The sequence below is a fragment of the Callospermophilus lateralis genome, chromosome 6, assembly GCF_048772815.1.
Source record: "Callospermophilus lateralis isolate mCalLat2 chromosome 6, mCalLat2.hap1, whole genome shotgun sequence".
In the NCBI taxonomy this organism is placed as follows: Eukaryota; Metazoa; Chordata; class Mammalia; order Rodentia; family Sciuridae; genus Callospermophilus; species Callospermophilus lateralis.
The window spans coordinates 140,218,486-140,240,667 of record NC_135310.1 but is presented as its reverse complement, the minus strand read 5'-3'; the positions used below and the strand labels follow the sequence as shown (position 1 = coordinate 140,240,667).

The 22,182-nt window shown below is 44.3% G+C and overlaps 1 protein-coding gene across 1 annotated transcript in view; it reads left to right on the top strand.

The window, feature by feature from the left end:
• Positions 1-8,065: 8,065 nt before the first annotated feature.
• Positions 8,066-22,182, top strand: part of LOC143400901 (serpin B9-like) — a 50,094-nt gene continuing 35,977 nt past the window's right edge. Inside the window, exon 1 of the mRNA XM_076857867.1 lies at positions 8,066-8,143. The gene's annotated coding sequence lies outside the window, so the exon portion shown is untranslated. The remainder of the gene's footprint in view (positions 8,144-22,182) is intronic.

Sequence of the window (22,182 nt, the reverse complement as noted above, 5' to 3'; positions counted from 1 at the left end):
ACTGTAATGGTCCGTTATACCTATATATTGATTCTATGGTAAACAGACTGTCTGGAAGTATCTTTTGAGAAAAAGACAGTGTTGAAATAATGGATTGTTCTGCATCCGTATGGATGGCGGCTATGGACCAGATGTAACACCAATTAAGGGCCAGTTCTGTATGAGGGATCTCCTCTTTATCTGTCTCTCTCAGCTTTGTCACTATATTACTGTTTGTCTGTCTATGGCCTGTCTCCTTCCTTCCTGAACGCAGCCCCACCAGCCCAGTACTGTGAGCTGGGCCCTCCATGGAGAAGAAACCTGAGTTTGCTGATCCTAGGGTAAATGCTGGCGTGGAGGCCATGGGGGCATTATCTATCAAGGAGACAGGGAGCCCTCTTGGGGACGATGCCATGCATATTCCACATCACCCTGTTTGGCCCCGGAGGATGGCTGGTTGGACAATGACGGGTAAGATTCCTCAAGGGAGGGACAACCTATGACAGGCACAGAGGGGCCATCAGGAGAAAATTTGGGGGCCAACAGAGGTGAGGCAAAGAACCTCACCCCCCCACTGGTGCAAAGGCCTAATTCTTCTCACCTTCTGAGAGGTCTCCTGCCCCATGGGTGCTTTGCTCCCCACATCCAGCTCAGATCAGAACCCTAGTGACAGAGACCTAGTCTGTGGGAAGCCGTTCTCGCACGTGATTGGGTACCTCCCGGATTGGGTGTGAGGCGCTCTGGCTAAACTGTGTCGGAGCTTTCCCCACCCTCTCCAGGTGCGAGAGCCTGTCCGTGTGGGGGTGTGACTGACCACTGACCCTGACCTTGGAAAGCTGGCCCCCTCGACCTTCATTGGATGAAATTTTCCCCTAAATTTCTTGTTCCCCAATAAAAGGCCACTCCCTGGCGTGCTCTCTCTCTCTCTCTCCTGCTAGCCCTGAGTAAGCCCTACTGCCCCACTGGGTGGTTCGAGGTAAGAGCCATCTCGGACTTGGTCATAGAAAAAGGTAATTGAGTCTATGTATTTTATTTTGATCTCACTAGTTAACTTCTATGCCACGAACCTCTTTAATGAAACCAGCGTGCTGGTCGCCTGGTGGACTAGTCAACAGTGACTGCCTGCTGACCACAGCAGGAGACAAATGCAGCTACAGGGATGGGCCATGTCTGGATGCTTTTCTCTCTCTTGGTTTCCATTTTTTTCTATGCTTTTCCTTTTCCTTCTTTTTCTCATCAGGGTTCTCATTTGACAATAAATTTAGTAGAAGAGGAGAAAATGTTAGAAAAGCCTTCAGTTGCAACTAACAGCTAGGAGCATATAGTTTCCTCACAGTACGGTTACATTAGGCAGAAGATGATTGGTTTATGGATATTATCTTGCTAATGTAGATTGACAGGCACGCCCCACTCAAACCCTGTAACAGTTGTGTACATTCCAAAAAGAAACTGAGCTACTGGACATTGACTAGAGGTTTGTCACCAGCCAGTTATCACCAGCTCCCATGACTGAGGTAGCCAAATAGCCGAGCAACAAATTGACCACACCAGTGACAGAAATTTAGGCTAGACAGCAGATAAAAAATCCTAAGCCAGCCAATTATGCTGGACTTTAGTGACTAAGACTACATTTACCTTTATGGACAATTGTTGGAAAGATTATTAAAATAGATTTTTCCAAGGATGTTTGTATTACTGACAGACCCAATTAACTCCTTAAATATGAGAGTGAAGAGAAAAAATGATAAATATGCTGTAGCCTATAAGAATACAACTTATTGCCTCATTAATTATTGCCAGCTAATATTTCAGAACTATAATATGCTGAAGTTAATATTCAGGCTTTGAAACAGGTGTTTTAACCAGACCTAGACAAACTGCTGGTCTCATAATCCCTAAAATGACTACTTTAAATACTATTTCTTGCTTATTCAATTTCGGCCTTTGTAGCTATGTCTTAAAACTTACAATGTATGGATTTTCTTAATGTTTGACTTAAATTACATCCAACTTCCTTCATGGTCAGATAAGTGCTGATGGAAGGATGAGAACTAAGTAATGATGTTCTAGAAGACAATGTAATGAATAATGTGAGTGAGCCCTTTGCTCTGTGGTTTATGGAGAGGCCTAAATGCAATGGCAATGAAAATGTCTGTTACTATGGCCAAACACAATGTGTCCCAATAAAATTGGGAAAAGATTAAAAATATTCTGATGAGTGTTTGGCAAGGTAATAATAGTCCAGATTATTGTGTTGACTGTTATGAAGATAATATCTTTTCTACTAATTCTTTTTGTGTTTCAATAGCAGATTGTGATGACCTTGGACCAAGAGCCAAGTGACTGAAAGAAAATTTCCCAGTTACATTCTTTTTTTTTTTTAATATTAAGAAAATGGGAATATGTGGGAGGCCAACCTTACAGGTGACTGAGTTACACTCCCCAGCTGGGTGCTGAGGCGCTCAGTCACAGAAATGGGTGTGTCTTGCTATAGCCCCATGGGTGAAGCTATGCTCACCTGTTCCTTTGTAATATAACCCCTTGCCCTGTTTAGGATAGTATCTTCCATGGAAGTGCCTTCTGTGTGTACCCTCCTCTTACTGTGCCCTTGGGTGTGGCCTACCCAGGTGTCAGTCAACCTGCTGACAGAGGACATCATGAAGATAGACTCAGCCCCCTGAAACCTGACCCCTTGCCTCATTTGAATAGCTTCTCCTTAATACAAGGGGTGAGCGTGTGCTCTAGCTCTCTCTCTTTCTGCAGACCCTTAAAGTCAGAGGAGCCGTCACAGTAACCCCAAAGAAAAAGGTATTTGTGTCTCTTGTGTGGTTATTTCATGCAGCCCAGTTAGCCCAGTTTAACTAGAGTGACCCCTGAGCCTTTTAGTCGCAAGAACAGAAACCTGGCAACATCTCTTGATGGGAGGATGGGTGGGAGGAACATGGGGGACAGGAGCACAGCGCCATACAGCATGCTGAACGTTCCTACTCCCATGTCATCCTCCAGGTAGAGGCTTCTCTATGGAAACAAGAACAAACTGTCAGAGGAGGGGGCAGAGAAGATGCACAAGAATTGTGTGGCTGGGTGCTGAGGACCTGTGGGCTCAAGGCCACCTTGGGTAAAGACAGGCCCTCTTGGGTAAAGACACTGCATGTGAGTGGCTTAGGGCCATCAATCTCTCAGCAGCAGGGAGGTGCAACAAGACTTCCTGAAAGAGTTGGGGTGGGACCGTCACCAGTCTCAGAGCTTGAGAGGAGAAGAAGAAAAAGCTGTGGCAAGGCCTCACTCTGCACAGAGGCAGAAGGCCATTCTTTCGATTCTCCCATAGCCCAGAGCAGTGATAGCAAAAGCTATTCTCAGTGCAATTTCACGAATGTGGCTGGCACAGCTCCTGTAGGATCCAACCACAGATCAAATAGGTAAACCAGAACTGAACTAGCAGAAGCCATCCCAGGGTGATGCCTGGTGTCCACAGCTCTTTGTCTCCTCTTATCACTTAGAAACATACTAGTCTCTCCTGCAACCTTCTCCCCTCTCCCTCTGCACCTTCTTATTTCTTGATATTTCTGTTTCTACATCATGGGGGAATTTGGTCTTCCCAATCCCTGCGACAGTGTCTTGCTGAATTCCTAAGGCTGGGCTTCAACTTGCAATCCTCCTGCCTCAGCCTCCCAATTTGCTAGGATTATAGGTTGGCACCACAGCAGATATGGGGACATGCCTTGTCATGCAGTACAAATTCAAGGGAGCTTAGTGAAGCCAGCATCAGTAATCCAGCATTAAAACACCACATCTGGCTGAGGCAACTAACTGTAAGCACACACTCCAAAAGAAACTACCAAACACATGAGAATGAGTGTTTTCCAACATGTTTTGTCTTTGGAAAAAAGAATGTACCCAACCTATACAATTTTCAGAAGAAATTTTATCTGAAGCTATCTATTATCCCAGGGTTCCTTGTTCAAGTCATTCATTGGAATTCAGTATTAGTTATTCATTGGCTCTTCAGTATCTTTGTACAATTTTTGACAGACTTTGTTTGCCCAAGAGTAATTTTTATGTGAATATAAATAAGGGAATTAGAGTAATTATTCATATGTCTCAGGGAGAAAGAAAACCAACATTCTTATTACAATCATGTTAAACATCTACAGAGCAATTTTACAATTTTGTAGGGCTATTTATCACACTTTCTGTATTTTTAGCAGATACATTTTTCTGAACATTCTAATTCCAGGTGTTGTGGTGCATACCTGTAATCCCAGAAGTTTAGGAGGCTGAGGCAGGAGGATGGCAGATTCAAATATATCCACAGCAATTTATAGATGCTGTAAGCAACTTAGTGAGACCCTGTCTCAAAATAAAAATTAAAGAAAAGGTTGTGGATGTGGTTCAGTGCTTAAGCACCCTTGGATTTAATCCCTGGAACCAAAAAAAAAAAAAAAAAAAAAAAGAAAGAAAGAAAGAAAAGAAAGGGTAAATTCTAATGAGTTTTGAGAAGTTAGTTTATACTCTAAGTTATTCATCTGCAATGTTCATTAAAATTCTAGAATACCCTCAGACCTTCTTGGAGGTGTTGAAATAAGTTTTCTCTGGTTTTCTCACAAACACAAGATACTCAAGAGAATATACTTCAGCCCCAGAGCATGTAGCATAGTCTTCACAGCCTGGTCTCTCTCTCATTTCCCTCATTCAAGCACCTGCCTACTGACTGATGCTGGGGCTGGCTGGGAGCTGGTGACCACAACAGTGGCTGCCTGCTTATCACCAATGCCTGGGGGGGCCAGGAAAGTGGGCCACATCATTGGGCTCTGGGTACTCATCATTGTCCTGCATCAGCCAGACAGGATCCTACATTCCCCACAGGCAGGGAGCAGGAAGAGCACTGCAATGTGGGCTGAGTGTGGGCATCACAGCAAGAGGGCAATGATCCAGGAGGGGTGGGTTGCTTCACCTGGGTCAGAGGGAAGAAGCCAGGACAGGGAGTATCATGGGCACTTAGAGCCCCCAGGAGGAGCCATGTTTACTCATCTACTTCCTGCTTAACCATCTCCAGAATATGTGAGTGGATTGTTGATCTACTCTGGAAGCTGGTGCAGTGTGGGGGCTACATTGAGTGACACACTGGGCTCCACACACCTCCTGGATGAACATGCTTTCCTGGTCTATAGTCTCTAGTTGCCTCAGCCTGGTGGGCTGGGGACAATCTTGTCTGGACCCCAGGAGGCTCCTGAGCTGAGGGCACCCACAGAGTGACTAGAGAAAGTCTTTAAATTAAGGTGAGCCTAGGGGCACTGTTAAGTGTTCCTACAGGGATCCTTGGCCTAGAAGCCACTGGGTGGCACTGTGCAGTCAATTCTCATGCCCACTCTTGAGTTAGCACCCTCTTTCCACTGAAAGCCCTGTGATGTAGCCACCTACCCAACATGTAGATGACTGTCCTGCCTGTGTACCTGAAGACCTTCCCACACAACAGGAAGCAGAGTGCAGTAGTGGCACACAGCAGATCATCCACCATGTCACCAACAACCAGGATGACCAGGATGCTGGCAGTGAAGAAAATCAGGGAAACCCAAGGAGCTCTCTGCAGTGCCCATAATCTTCTAGGTCTCAAGTCTGAATCTGACCTGAACTGCTTAGAACACCTGGCCCTGTGACAACGGACACACTCCTTGGGCCTGAGCCATTTGTCCAGGCAGCACAGGGGAGTAACACTAGTGTTTTTAGGAAAATCCCTGTAGGGGTCAGAAATGAAATAGGACATTTCAGACAGACTTCTGCATGGAGTTCTCTGTGTGTTCTGTGCCATGTGTCACCATCTAGGCACTGTTCCACAGAGCACTAGCAGGGACTATCTTCTACTGAGCTGATTACTTCCTATTAGGTCTAAATACAGAATAAGATGTCTTGAAAATGAGGAAACTAAAAGTAGAGGCTAGGAGTTGAAAAGCTGCCCTACCAGTCCCAGTAAGTCACCAGGCACCCTCAGCACCACACTGCCATCCCTGGAAGGAATCAAGGCAGACACCCTGAAGATGGGCAAGGGCATGAGCCTGCCCACATCTAGACCACTGGCTGAGGCTGGAGTCACATGACAGCTCTGATGGCTTTGGGGTGTCCTGTTCATCTCTTTTGAACTCCAAGCCTATCCCTCCAGATTGCCCTAATAGTGGTCTTATCATATGAAATGTACAACACCCAAACATTGCATGGGACACCCTCTTCAAGAAAAGATTCTTGTAGTTTTTCAGAAATTCACATTTGATGAGTTAACATCTTATATGGTACCCTGCATGGGAGGAAGGGGAGATGAGAATGAGGTAGGAGGTGGCAAGCCTCAGAGGGCAGGTGTGTGGGGACACAGGATAGCTAGTTCCAATTTGACCTAGCCTCTGTGATCTCCCCATGCCCAGGGTGTGCAGGAGATGGCGATGGCAATTCTCACCCAGTACTTAAGAAGTCTATTAGTCGTAAGTTACTTGAGGGCTGGTGGCAATGTGTAAAAATGTGGATGTGTAACTGATGTGATTCTGCAATCTGTATACGGGGTAAAAATGAGAGTTCATAACCCACTTGAATCAAATGTATGAAATATGATATGTCAAGAGCTTTGTAATGTTTTGAACAACCAATAATAAAAAAAAAATAAATTGAATACTCAGTCATTGAAGGGCTGGAACTTCTTGGACCATTCACACCATGGACCCTGGATGGGTGACCCTGGGATATTTTGTGTCCTTAAGGTGCAGACACAGCATGGGGGGCAGCAGCATGGTGATTGCATGAGCTGCTGCTGCTGCCTACCTGCTGGTATTCACCCAAGAGGAACCCCTGCTGCTGTATACATCAACATCAGAATCAGGAGGCATAGGTACTTGTTCCTAAAGAGGGTGAAGGTTGAAAGTACAGGAAACCAAAAGGGCAGTGGTGTAAAAAAAACAAAAGGAGATAGAAGCAAGGTGTAGGAGCAAAGTAAAAGTGCTCCTCATCTGAGCTGCCAGCTTTATTTATATCCAGAGGTTACATTAGGTCATTGACATCATTAGTACATATTGCTCACTGTATAAAGTTACCCTTATGTGGGCAGGTTTAGGGATAGTGACACATTGGTGTTCTCTAAGAGAGTTCCTGTATTCCCAAAAGCTGAGTATCTGAGATTAAGGTTGAGGCTGATAAGACTCTAGCACAGAGCCTCCTCTCGAAGGACATTACCACAGCAGCTAGGCATTGAGCATGTATTAGTCATCTTACTAGTTCCACAGGGAAACTGTAGAGTATTCCAAGTGTGGAAAACAGGGTGCCTGTTACCCTCTGGTAGTTTTCTCACCAACCCTGCCTTGTACATTTCCACAACCAGAATCCTTACATGGTGTTTTCATCTCATGCTCGCTCTAGGATTTGCTCTCCTCTATGAGTCTGAGATACATGACTATTGGCAGGATTGCCTGGGCACCACTTGCAGAAAGGAACAGAGGGTCAGGGAGCTTCAGTGTGGACAGGACTCACCCCACCTTCCTCCATCTCCAGATATTTCATTCAAACCCAGATGGAGGTGCTGTCAGACACACCACACTAAACCAAAGTCTGTGATCCCAAATGCCTGGCCATAATGACCACAGGTGTCCATGCTGATGAATGTAGGACCTCGGGACTTTCACAACGAACCTGGCATGGGCCAGCATTCTCTTTGCTGGCATAAGCTACAGAATAGTTGGCAGAGACCCCAGATGCACTCAGAGGATATAGCTATTGCCTCTGTCTTCCCTGAATCCTTGAATCAATTTTCACCAACAGGAAGCTTTTTTGTCATGTGGGAAGCCACTCTCACACGTGATTGGGCACCTCCCTGACTGGGTGTGAGGCGTTCCAGCCAAGCTGTGTCAGAACAAATTCCCACCCTTTTTAGGTGCCAGAGCCCTTCCGTGTTGGGGTGTGACTGACCATTGACCTTGAGACCAATCACTGACCCTGGCCTTGGAATGCTGTCCCCATGGACCTTCATTGGATGGAATTTTCCCCTGAATTTCTTGTTCCCCAATAAAAGGCCACTCCCTGGTGTATCCTTCCTCTCTCCTGCTAGTCTCTTGTTTAAACCTTGCTACCCACCAGGTGGCTCGAGGAGCAGGAGCCGGGGAGGGCCGTCTCAGACCTGGTCAAGAAAAAGGTAAATTGAGTTTATTTGTGTTTATTTTGATCTCACTAGTTAACATCTATGCTTAGGACCTCTAGTATGAGGCTAGCGTGCTGGTCGCGTGGCAGACTGTCATTTTTTAGTATATCAATTTCCCTCAGGGTACCACGTGGTACATTTTTTGCTTATTTCATGTCTTTTACCTCAATATCCATTGGTGGGAACTGGTTAAATATAGTGGATACTACTGCAGTGGGTCTTGGTGTACTGCTGAGGATAAAGATGTAACTATTTCCCAAGATGGAAGAGGCCCCCCAGATCTGTGATAAAGAGACAAAGAGAAAGGTGCTCAGCTTGGTGCTGACTTACCACCCCGTGCACTCAGCAAGGTGAGTATAAGGATTTATGACCATATGTGCATTGAACATGCTAGAGAGATAAGCAGACTGGTTGGCTGAGGGACAGTGCTGAGGGCGCTTGCAGATCATTTGTATCTTGTACCATGTCAAAAAGGTACTAATGCAAAAAATTGATTTTAAAAATGATTGATTCGCTCCTTTGGGAGCTTCTCCCAATTCCCAGGTGCCGCAGTCTTCGGCTGTGGCTCTCAACACCCAGGCCTCATGGGAGAATCCCTGCCTCCCTGCCTGACCTCTTGCCCACCTGCCTATGCCTTGGCTCTGAGCTGCATGGAGCCAAAGCTTGTGCAGGTGCTTTCTCTCCATGGTGCTCCATTGGGTCCCTGTGCGTTCTCTGCATTCTGGCAACACTGATGACCTGGGAGAGGGTGTCCCAAGCTAGCTAGAGGGAGTCTACCTCTTTCCCTTTCTTCTGGCACTGGTGGCTCTCAGAACAATTTTCAAGGCCTCATTTGCAGTGTGAGTATCTCAGACCTGCCCTCCTTTAAGGTGGTGTGAATAATTTGATCTCTTTCTCACAGACTTTGCCTGATCCTTCTTCCCCATTACACTGTCACCGGTTCCTCTGTGGAATCACTGTGGCTGGCTTGCTGTGCCCCTGGGCTGCAGGTGCTCTGTTACTGGGTCTATGAGGTTTCACAAAGCCACCTGTTGTCCAGATTCCTGGCAGAAATGGTGAGACCTGGACTAGAGCCATCTCAGGAAGCTCCCCAGTCATGCATTTACCCCCGGTGAAGTACTCCTTTACTTCTGGGAGGCATAAGCCGAGATTTGGACACCCTTCCCATTTCATGACAGAGAGGCATTGGTGAGGCCAACTAAGTGTTATCAGCTGACCAGCTCTCACCCCTGCTTTCAGGGTCACCCTTCATCCCCTGTCACCCAGCAAACAGCTGGTTGAATGGGGCATGGAAGCTCCCTGGCATCCCCAGGTATAAGGCCCTTAGCAAACCAACCTCATAATCTGGGTTGTGTAAAACAGGTGGAAAACATGTGTTCTAGTCCTCTAATGGGAAGGGGAGCTTGTTGCCACCTTCTAGAGTGCACATCCATACATGTGTTCATGTGACTGTGGAGTCAACAGGACACAGTTGGACAACTTTCCTTGGCCAAAGGGGAAGGAAGCTCTGCAGATTTTTAAGGAGTAAAAGTGACCATAAGTGTGACCTCCAGGTGGTTTTCTCCTTCACTCTGACACCTTCTTTCCTGTGAGTTATTTACAGATATTTTCCAGGCCTAGGTGCTGCCCAAGTTTTAAAAAATCAACTCTGAAACTCACAACCAATGATGGGTTGTACAGTTATTTTGGAGCCAAGGAAAGTGACCAGGCACAAGCACTATCTGGACCCAGATTGTGGGAGGCCAACATAGCATGTGACCAGCGTTTGCCTCCCCTTTTGATTGGTGTGGCACTGTCGGTCACCCTGTGATCTGGTTGCTTAGGTAACCAAAGATAGTAGCCCCAATCTTTAGGGTTGAGAAAATGGAAATGTGTCTTTGTGCATAGGTGTGCCTTCCTGCAGCCCCATGGGTGGAGCTATGCTCACCGGTTCCTTTGAGATATTACCCCTTGTGCTGTTTGGGATAGAATGTTCCATGGAAATGCCCTTTGAGAGTCCCCTTCTCTTACTCTGCCCTTGGGTGTGGCCTACCTAGATGTCAGTCGACCTGCTGACAGTGGACAACCTGAAGCTAGACTCAGCCTCCTGAAACCTGACCCCTTGCCTCATTTGAATGGCTTCTCCTCAATAAAAGGGGTTAGCACATGTAGGCTCTCTCTTTCTCTTTCTGTGGACCCTTAAGTTCAGAGGAGCCATCACAGAACCCCTAAAGAAAAAGGTATTTCTGTCTCTTGTGTGGTTATTTCATGCAGCCCAGTTATTTCAGTTCCCCTAGAGTGACCCCTGAGCTTTTAAGTCACTGGGAACGTGACACCAGATTGCCTAGATTAGTGATTTAATCCACCTTGAATTTACTTGACAGTTTGTAATCTTTTCATTATTTGAGATGTTCTTGTGCGCCCAAGGCTCTGTGCTCACACTCTGGGTGTCTGGGCTGAGAGCAGAAGGGAGCTCCCCAGCCTGGAGCCCTTGCTGAGTACATGGGCCATGGAGAAATGTGGCTTGCATTCCCTGGATGAGAGCACATCCCCAGTACAGTTGTTCATCTCTGCCTCCTTTCCACATGGCTCATTTCTCCTGATGGCTGAGCTCCCTGTGTCTCGCTGCAGAAGGCATAAAGATGGCTGAAGCTCCTAGTGATGGACTGCAGAGAATCTGGGCTTTGTGGTCAGTGCATTGGCCCTGAGGAGCACTTGTGGCTCCATGGCCCAGGGTCACCTGTGTCTCTCTTTAATTCTAAAGAAAATGACCCACACTGGGGCTCTCATGTACAGATGCATGGACCTAAAGAATGGCCACCATGATGGAGTGAGTCCACCCACTCTCTCTGGTCTGCTCCAGGACACTTACTTCACTGCCCTCCTGAAGGGTCAAGGGGTCCATGAATTGTGGTGCTTAGATCTAGAAGTTGGCCTATATCCAAATACCACTGCACAAGTAAGTGGAATTGTCCCACTACACGGGCCTCCATCCTGTCCCAAAGTGAGTGCAAAGACTCACACTGAGGTAGTAAACAGGAAAGAGCCACTGCCATCCACCACCTCAGGGAGAAAAGCATGGAAAATGATTCACTAGAACTGGAATATGTTGTTTGCTCCCACCTGGTGACAGAGTCTCAGCATCCCTGGAGGACCCCAGATGACACAGCTGGAAATGCTGGCACCTACTTGGGAGTGGATGTTTGTCAGTTGGTATGGGCACTTGGGACTAGTGGGAATGTAGTATGTTCCACACAGCTGGAGCCTGCAGCAGGTCAAGAATGACTGCAGAGGGAATGCACAGGGGTCAGGAAGGGAGGGGCATTAAGATTGTTCTGGTTCATATGACTCAAGTGGTACTGATGAGAACACCAAGGACTGGGGGTATTGTGACACATTAGAATTAGCACCCACAGTCAGAGAGAAGCCTCTGGAAACAAGCCACATCCTGTCACCTCTGATCAGAGGCCTCTGGTGGGTTCTGCATGGGGTGGATGGTTTCTGTTCCAGATCCCCAAAATACCACCTGCTTTGGGAATAGTGTCACTGCCCTCATAATTAGTTAAGTGGAGCTTATGCTGAAGTAGGAAGCCCTTTGGCCAGTGGGCTGGTGTCCTTCCAAGAACAGACACAAAGACACAGAGAGGAAGGTGATCTGTGAAGACATTAGTACAGGGAAAGTGTCACGTGAAGATGGGCAAGGGCCAGAGAGGTGCACCTACACACCCAGGAACACCAAGGGTTGCTGGTCGCACCAGAAGCTGGAAGCAAGGGTGATGCTGCCCTGGAACCTGCAGACTATGGAAAATGACTGAATTTGGAAATAGAACCTCTATAGAGCTATCTAAATTAAAATGAGGCCATTAGAAAGTGCATTATCCAATCTGACTGATGTTCTCAAAAGGAGAATAGTTCAGACATACATCCAGAGACAGAGCAAGAAGGTGGGCAGCTGCAAGTCAATGTGAGAGGCCTCAGGACAAATCAAATCTGCTGACACCTTGATCTTGGGCTTCAGGCATCCAACCTGTGGGAAAATAAATTTTTGTTGTTTCAGCCACCAAGCACGTGACAGTTATGGAAGCCCAACAAACTAATCAGACAGACAGATCAATAGATAGATAGACTGATAGATGACAGACATATGTGTATGGTATCCGGCCTCTTTGGACAAACAACAAGCAGATTCAGAGGGTCTGGTGGATGTTTGAGTTTTTGCAATTTCTAACAAGTTTTCACGTTAATGTTGATGCCACTGAAGCAGCAGCTCCTTCCTAAGATGTTTCCTCTATCTCTGTTAATAGATAAAACTCAGTTGATAGAAAATAGCAACCTGCCAGTTTCTCTTTCTCTTAACATGCTTGCTCAGCAGCTATGGAAGGAACCAGAGATGCCTAGAGAAGGGGAGAGACCTCAAGGTTACTTGCATGAGAAAGCATTGAGACCCAGAAGTCTGTACTGTATAAAAGATGCTGAGAACAAAGGGCAGTGGTCAGCCTTTGGAGAAGACTCTGCTGAGCTGCAGCAGTACTGAAGAAACCTTGCTCTTCTATTTCTCCAAGTGCTGCTTGTCTCTTTCCATGAACATTATTTTTGGTATTTTTCTATATTTTCCGTAACATATATTGGGGCTTTGTCTAGGAACCTGACAGAGGGATAGGCATTGCCTGGTCACATGCCAGATCCTGAATGTCACAGGAGCTATGATGGCCCTTGCTCTCACTACTTCCTGAATGAACTCAGAAGAAGAACAGAAGCAGATTTCATGACAGGAAATTAAACTGGTTAGTCCCCCAAAATCATTTGCCCAAGTTAGGAGCTGCCTGCAGTAGAAAGGGAACCTAATCACTTCCCAGTGACTGAAGTGTCACTCAGTACAGGTTTGCCTACTGGGGAGGTCTGTCTGTCAGTTCTATTATGTGCATGCATGTAACCTGAGCAACTTAGTCTTTGCTCCACCATCTTCAGACTATGGAGCCTGAGTGAGTCCTGATTGTGATTCCATGGTGACCTCATAAGCTTAAGGCAGCACCAAACCAAGAGGATCAAAAGTCCCTCTATGGGAAGTTGGTCCAGGTCAGGGGCTTATACTTACCTGATATTGATGCAAAGAGCCACCTAAATCTCTACAAAGAGAGTGACCAGGCAGACCAAGGTGTGCATTCTCGCCTTGTTGTGAGACACCATCTCAAGGTGAGAACTTTCACATAATGGGCACATGACAGCCACTCATGTCATGATGTTAAGGAAATATAAAGAATTAAATCAGGATGATGTTCTTTAACCCTAAAAGGACCCAAACATCAAAGAGGGAAATACAGTAGAGATTTTCTAAGAACACCTCCCGCCCCCCCAAAAAAAACCCACAAGTGCTTGCTTTCTTATTCCCTCCCACGGCCATTCTTCCTCATCTTTTTTGCAGGAGCTCTCAGTCCCTAAATGTAATGATTCCTCAGCCATCCTCTCTCAATAAAATACAAGTTTCCCAGGTGTCAAAAATTGCCCAGTGTTTGCTTACTCACATGTAAAAGGAGTAAAAAGCTTCCCTTTTGAGAAGAACATATTTTGACTAAATGTTGTCAGGGAAATACAACTAAAAAAAAAATAACACGATGATATCAGTATCAGTGTGAGCCTTCCACAACTTGGTTTTAACATTGTTTGCCTTATAAAGAGAGAGAGAGAGAGAGAGAGAGAGAGAGAGAGAGAGAGAGAGAGAAGAAGGAGGAGGAGGAAGAGGAGGAGGAGGAAGAGGAGGAGGAGGAAGAGGAGGAGGAGGAGGAGGAGAGAAGAGAAGAAAAACCCACAAACAGGAACTAAGAAACAGATCACTTATATGAGACTCCCTCAAGTATGCAAGAACTCCCCTACACTCTTCAGCAGAGGCTTAGCCACTGACTTGACTGGTTTCCAGGACAGACACTCATGTCTGTCATGTTACAACATGTTAATAACCTTCTGATGGCCAGCTCAACAGAGGCTCAATGCCTAGAAGGAACAAAGGTCCTCCTTTCCCTACTAACAGGGGCAAGATATTGCATGTCAAAATAAATAAAGACACAAATCTGTCAGAGAAAAATTCAGTCATTAGGTTTTTAACATGATACAAGGATGGTGAATGCTGGATCTAAAAATAGAAACAATAACAACAACAAAAACAATTTGCATTTTTTGCCATCCCTACGCCCACCATTGTGAAAATTCTGAGAGTTCCTAGGAACAACAGGATGCTGCAGAATATAGAGACTGGATTTTCAGACTTAGACAGGCCCCTGTAGGAGACCTTGAAAGGAGGGGGAAAAAAGTCCCATTGAGTGAGGAACAAACCAGGAGGTGGCCTTTCAGACAATCAAGGCCAAAATCTTGAGGCCCCAGCCCAGGGACCTCCTGATGTAATCAGAGGGTTCAACCTCTTTGTTCAGGACAAGAACAGAATGAATTTGGGAGTCCCTACCCAAGAACTGGGATCTTGGCAAAGGCCAGTGGGGTAGTTATCTAAACAAACTAACTCAGTCACAGCTAGATGGGGCCCTGACTCAGAGCCCCCAGCAGTCACTACTTTGCTGATAAGAGAAGCTGACAAGCTGAGACTGGGACAAAACCTCAATGCACACTGAGTTGTAACCCTGAAGGACAACAAAGGTCACCATGTGCTCATACTTCACAAATGACCTGATCTCAAGGGTCACTACATGAGAATCCACTCATAAAACTGCAAGTTACACAAACTCTAAAGTCAGCTACCTTCCTAGTGGGTGAGGCAGGGCCCCTGAGCATAACTGTTTGGAAATAGTAGATAAAATAATTTCCAGCAGACCAGAGCTGATGGACAGCCCACTCCAATACCCAGACTTGGTCCTTTATACTAATAAAAGCAGTTTTATAGCAGATAAAAAGAGGATGGCGGGGTATGCTGTGGTGTATGAGTCTAAAGGGATGGAAATGGAGTCACTTCTCCAAGGATGGTCAGCACAAAGAGCAGAAATATGGACATTAACCAGGACATTAGAACTCAGCCAAGACCAGCGAGCCAACACTGAGCCTACGTCTACACCAAGTCTGGGATGACTTCCTACTCCTCATGTCCATGGAGCCTTCAACAAGGGAAGAGGACTCCTTACCACAGACAAATAGGGACCAAGAACCCAGCTAAAAATTTTGAAACTTCCAGAAGTAGTATGGGAACTAAAGGAGGTGGCAATTGTCCACTACAAAGGTCCAGTGGCAAAAAATGGAACGGACAAACTGATGCTGCCACCAAACAGGCTGCCTAGAAGCAGCCACCAGAAAAAGCCAAAACCTAGCTAGCACCAGAAATGCTACCAGAGGAAAGGGAAACCAAAGCCAAGACAGGATGGTGGCTCTCACAAGACCACTGAGTTTAGATTTTAGAACAACTAGCTTACAGACTGGTCCAGCAGCACCCAGAGACCTGACCAGGCCAGCACTAGCTCACTGCCTGTCTCCCTGCACTCTGCTCTCTGTCTGCAGCATTGCAGTGGAAGGCACTGGTGAGACGCTGTGAGGACCTAGTGGAAAAGCACTTCCCTTCCAGGTTCTGGAAGAGAATAATCAGGGTAAGGGGCCCAACAATTCACGATGACCATCTCTAGCCTCACCCTCATGCTGACCTGGTGCAATGGCCATTTCAGGAGTCACAATGCTGCAACCTCAATCAGCTGTATGAATACTTGGCAAATTGTTTGTATAGACCAGTTCCATCTAGCCTGCCCATACCCTGCTGCTGTGGCAGGCAGCTTCTGTGGGCCAGCTGCCTTCAGGTCTGTGCCTTTGCCAGAGGTCAGCTTCTTGTTCCAATGGCAGCCTTGTCCTCTTCAAAAGCCTGAAGTCTGTGTATGTGTGTAGATGTAGGTCCCTGGTGACCCCAGACTGTTCATTGTTCACTTGACATTGGCCTGAGTTACAACTGCCCCCTTTTTATTTTTTTATTTTATTTATTTATTTATTTATTTATTTTTTGTGTCATTATTTCTTTTTTTTTTTAAAAATTAATTTTTATTGTAGGTTGTTCAAAACATTACATAGTTCTTGATATATCATGTTTCACACTTTGATTCAAGTGGGATATGAAGTCCCATTTTTACCCCATATACAGATTGCAGAATCTCATCAGTTGCACAACCATTGATTTACATATTGCCATTCTGGTGTCTGTTGTATTCTGCTGCCTTTCCTATCCTCTACTATCCCCCCTCCCCCCTCCCCTCCCCTCTTCTATCTCTACCCCCTCAACTGTAATTCATTTCTCCCCCTTATATTTTTCCTCCTTTCCCCTCACTTCCTCTTGTATGTAATTTTGTATACCCCTGAGGGTCTCTTTCCATTTCCATGCAATTTCCCTTCTCTCTCCCTTTCCCTCCCACCTCTCATCCCTGTTTAATGTTAATCTTCTTCTCATGCTCTTCGTCCCTACTCTGTTCTTAGTTACTCTCCTTATATCAAAGAAGTCATTTGGCATTTGTTTTTAAGGGATTGGCTAGCTTCACTTAGCATAATCTGCTCTAATGCCATCCATTTCCCTCCAAATTCTATGATTTTGTCATTTCTTAATGCAGAGTAATACTCCATTGTGTATAAATGCCACATTTTTTTTATCCATTCATCTATTGAAGGGCATCTAGGTTGGTTCCACAGTCTTGCTATTGTGAATTGTGCTGCTATGAACATGGATGTAGCAGTGTCCCTATAGTGTGCTCTTTTTAGGTCTTTAGGAAATAGACCGAGTAGGGGAATAGCTGGATCAAATGGTGGTTCCATTCCGAGCTTTCCAAGAAATCTCCATACTGCTTTCCAAATTGGCCGCACCAATTTGCAGTCCCACCAGCAATGTACAAGAGTACCCTTTTCCCCACATCCTCGCCAGCACTTGTTGTTGTTTGACTTCCTAATGGCTGCCAATCTTACTGGAGTGAGATGGTATCTTAGGGTGGTTTTGATTTGCATTTCTCTGACTGCTAGAGATGGTGAGCATTTTTTCATATACTTGTTGATTGATTGTATGTCCTCCTCTGAGAAATTTCTGTTCAGGTCCTTGGCCCATTTGTTGATTGGGTTATTTGTTATCTTATTGTCTAATTTTTTGAGTTCTTTGTATATTCTGGATATTAGGGCTCTGTCTGAAGTGTGAGGAGTAAAGATTTGTTCCCAGGATGTAGGCTCCCTATTTACCTCTCTTATTGTTTCTTTTGCTGAGAAAAAACTTTTTAGTTTGAGTAAGTCCCATTTGTTGATTCTAGTTATTAACACTTGTGCTATGGATGTCCTATTGAGGAATTTGGAGCCCGACCGCACAGTATGTAGATCATAGCCAACTTTTTCTTCTATCAGACGCCATGTCTCTGATTTGATATCAAGTTCCTTGATCCACTTTGAGTTAACTTTTGTGCATGGCGAGAGAAAGGGATTCAGTTTCATTTTGTTGCATATGGATTTCCAGTTTTCCCAGCACCATTTGTTGAAGATGCTATCCTTCTTCCATTGCATGCTTTTAGCCCCTTTATCGAATATAAGATAGTTGTAGTTTTGTGGATTGGTTTCTGTGTCCTCTATTCTGTACCATTGGTCCACCCGCCTGTTTTGGTACCAGTACATGCTGTTTTTGTTACTATTGCTCTGTAGTATAGTTTGAAGTCTGGTATAGCTATACCACCTGATTCACACTTTCTGCTTAGCATTGTTTTTGCTATTCTGGGTCTTTTATTTTTCCATATGAATTTCATGATTGCTTTCTCTATTTCTACAAGAAATGCCGTTGGGATTTTGATTGGCATTGCATTAAACCTATAGAGAACTTTTGGTAATATTGCCATTTTGATGATGTTAGTTCTACCTATCCATGAACAGGGTATATTTTTCCATCTTCTAAGATCTTCTTCTATTTCTCTCTTTAGGGTTCTGTAGTTTTCATTGTACAAGTCTTTCACCACTTTGGTTAGGTTGATTCCCACGTATTTTATTTTTTTTGAGGATATTGTGAATGGGGTGGTTGTCCTCATTTCCATTTCAGAGGATTTGTCGCTGGTATACAGGAATGCCTTTGATTTATGCGTGTTGATTTTATATCCTGCCACTTTGCTGAATTCATTTATTAGCTCTAATAGTTCCTTTGTAGACCCTTTTGGTTCTGCTAGGTATAGAATCATGTCATCTGCAAATAGTGATAATTTGAGTTTTTCTTTTCCTATTTTTATGCCTTTAATTTCTTTCGTCTGTCTAATTGCTCTGGCCAGTGATTCAAGAACTATGTTGAACAGAAGTGGTGAGAGAGGGCATCCCTGTCTTGTTCCAGATTTTAGAGGGAATGCCTTCAGTTTTTCTCCATTCAGAATGATGCTAGCCTGAGGCTTAGCATAGATTGCTTTTACAATATTGAGGTATGTTCCTGTTATCCCTAGTTTTTCTAGAGTTTTGAACATAAAGTGATGCTGTACTTTGTCAAATGCTTTTTCCACATCTATCGAGATGATCATATGGTTCTTATTTTTAAGCCTATTGATGTGGTGAATAACATTTATTGATTTCCGTATGTTGAACCAACCTTGCATCCCAGGGATAAATCCTACCTGATCATGGTGCACAATTTTTTTGATGTTTTTGTATCCGGTTCGCTAGAAGTTTATTGAGGATTTTTGCATCTAGGTTCATTAGAGATATTGGTCTGTAGTTTTCTTTCTTTGAAGTGTCTTGGCTGGTTTAGGAATCAGGGTGATGTTGGCCTCATAGAATGAATTTGGAAGTTCTCTCTCTTTTTCTATTTCCTGAAATAGCTTGAAAAGTATTGGTATTAGTTCCTCTTTAAAGGTTTTGTAAAACTCTGCTGTATACCCATCCGGTCCTGGGCTTTTCTTAGTTGGTAGTCTTTTGATGGTTTCTTCTATTTCCTCAATTGATATTGGTCTGTTTAGGTTGTCAATATCCTCCTGACTCAATCTGGGCAAATCATATGACTTAAGAAATTTATCGATGCCTTCACTATCTTCTATTTTATTGGAGTATAAGGATTCAAAATAATTTCTGATAATCTTCTGTATTTCTGAAGTGTCTGTTGTGATATTGCCTTTTTCATCCCGTATGCTAGTAATTTGAGTTCTCTCTCTTCTTCTCTTCGTTAGCGTGGCTAAGGGTCTGTCGATTTGATTTATTTTTTCAAAGAACCAACTTTTAGTTTTGTCAATTTTTTCAATTGTTTCTTTTGTTTCGATTTCATTAATTTCAGCTCTGATTTTAATTATTTCTTGTCTTCTACTTCTTTTGCTGTTGTTTTGCTCTTCTTTTTCTAGGATTTTGAGTTGAAGTATTAGATCATTTATTTGTTGGATTTTTCTTTTTTTAAGGAATGAACTCCAAGCAATAAATTTTCCTCTTAGAACTGCTTTCAATGTGTCCCATAGTTTCCGATATGTTGTGTCTGTGTTTTCATTTATCTCTAAGAATTTTTTAATTTCCTCCTTGATGTCTTCTATAATCCATTGATCATTCAGTAACCTATTGTTCATTCTCCAAGTGATGCATGATTTTTCCTTACTTCTTTTATCGTTGATTTTCAATTTCATTCCATTATGATCAGATAAGATGCATGGTATTATCTCTACTCCTTTATATTGTCTAAGAGTTGCCCTGTGACATAATATATGATCTATTTTTGAGAAGGATCCATGTGCTGCTGAGAAAAAAGTGTAACTGCTTGATCTTGGGTGGTACATTCTATATATGTCAATTAAGTCTAGGTTATTAATTATGTTATTGAGTTCTATAGTTTCCTTATTCAACTTTTGTTTGGAAGATCTGTCAAGTGGTGAGAGAGGTGTGTTGAAGTCTCCCATGATTATTGTATGTTGGTCTATTAGACTCTTGAACTTGAGAAGAGTTTGTTTGATGAACATAGCTGCACCATTGTTTGGGGCATATATATTTATGATTGTTATGTCTTGTTGGAGTATGGTTCCCTTGAGCAGTATGTAGTGTCCCTCTTCATCCCTTTTGATTAACTTTGGCTTGAAATCTATTTTATTTGGTATGAGTGTGGACACTCCTGCTTGTTTCCGAAGTCCATATGAGTGATATGATTTTTCCCAACCTTTCACCTTCAGTCTATGTATGTCTTTTCCTATCAAATGCGTCTCCTGAAGGCAGCATATTGTTGGGTCTTGTTTTATGATCCATTCTACTAGCCTGTGTCTCTTAATTGGTGAGTTTAAGCCATTAACATTTAGGGTTATTATTGAGATATGGGTTGTTCTTCCAGCCATATTTGTTTATTTATGTTACTAAACATGGTTTGTTTTCCTCTTTGATTATTCCCCCCCCCCTTTACTGTACTACCTCCAGCTGTTGGTTTTCATTGATATTTTCCATTTCCTCTTCCTGTAATATTTTGCCGAGGATGTTTTGAAGAGATGGTTTTCTAGCTGCAAATTCTTTTAACTTTTGTTTATCATGGAAGGTTTTAATTTCATCTTCCATCCTGAAGCTTAATTTTGCTGGATACACAATTCTTGGTTGGAACCCATTTTCTTTCAGTGTTTGAAATATGTTATTCCAGGATCTTCTAGCTTTCAGAGTCTGTGTTGAAAGATCAGCTGTTATCCTGATTGGTTTACCCCTAAATGTAATCTGCTTCCTTTCTCTTGTAGCTTTTAAAATTCTGTCCTTATTCTGTATGTTGGGCATCTTCATTATAATGTGTCTAGGTGTGGATCTCTTATGAGTTTGCACATTTGGCGTCCTGTAGGCTTCTAGGATTTGGGATTCTGTCTCATTCTTCAAGTCTGGGAAGTTTCTCGTATTATTTCGTTGAATAGATTGCTCATTCCTTTGGTTTGGACCTCAATACCTTCCTGTATCCCAATGACTCTTAAGTTTCGTCTCTTTATGTTATCCCATATTTCTTGAATGTTCTGCTCATGGTTTCTTAACAGCTTTGCTGAGCTGTCTATGTTCTTCTCCAGTTGAAATACTTTGTCTTCATTGTCTGATGTTCTATCTTCTAAGTGTTCTACTCTGCTAGTAGTATTCTCAATTGAGTTTTTAAGTTGGTTTATTGTTTCCTGCATTTCCAGGATTTCTGTTTGTTTGTTTTTTATAACCTCTATCTCCCTGTATAATTGATCTTTTGCTTCTTGGATTTGTTTATGTAATTCATTGTCGAAGTGGTCGAAGTGGTCTTTCATTGTCTGATTTTGCTGTCTAATGTCTTCCTTGAGACTCCAGATCATCTGAAGCATGTATATCCTGAATTCTTTATCTGACATTCCATCTGCTGCAGATATTACCTCTTCTAAAGTTGAGTTGACTTGCATTTCTTGTGTTACTTTCTTTCCTTGTCTTTTCATACTGATCGCGTTTCTTTCTGCTTGGTGAAACTGTTGTGTTATTGATTTTTCCCCCTATATATTTATATTGCTCTTGTATAGTTGCAAAGTCTCCTCGCAGGCTTTGGCGGTGGTTCTTCCCCTCCTCCAATTGGGGCAATGTGCCTACCAGGCTGGCAGGCCGCTGGGCCTGTACTTTCAGTGGGCTTGTTCTTTCGGTGGTCATACGTCCGCCTACCTTGCAGGCGTGAGCAGTGTCTCTGCCCCTCCGCTGGCCGCTAGGCCTGTTCTGTCTGTCGGTTGCAGTTCTGTCTACCTAACAGGCGCTGGTGGCGGCTCTGCCCCTCCCCCAACCGGGGCATGTGTCTGGCGGGCCACTGGCCTGTTTTGTCAGTGGTCACGGTTCCGCCTACCTTGCAGGCGCGTGGGGCAGCTGTGCCCCTCCGCAGGTTGCTGGGCCTGACCTGCTGGTGGGTCGCAGGTCTGCCTACCTTGCAGGCTCGTGGGTGGCTCTGCCGCTCTGCGGATTGCTGTGCCTGTTCTGCTGGTGGGTCGCTGGTCCGCCTACCTTGCAGGCGCCTGGCGGCTCTGCCCCTCCCCCAACCGGGGCGATGTGTCTGGCGGGCCACTGGGCCTGTTTTGTTGGTGGTCAAGGTTCCGCCTACCTTGCACGTGCGTGGAGCAGCTGTGTCCCTCCGAGAGGTGCTGGGCCCAGACTGTTCA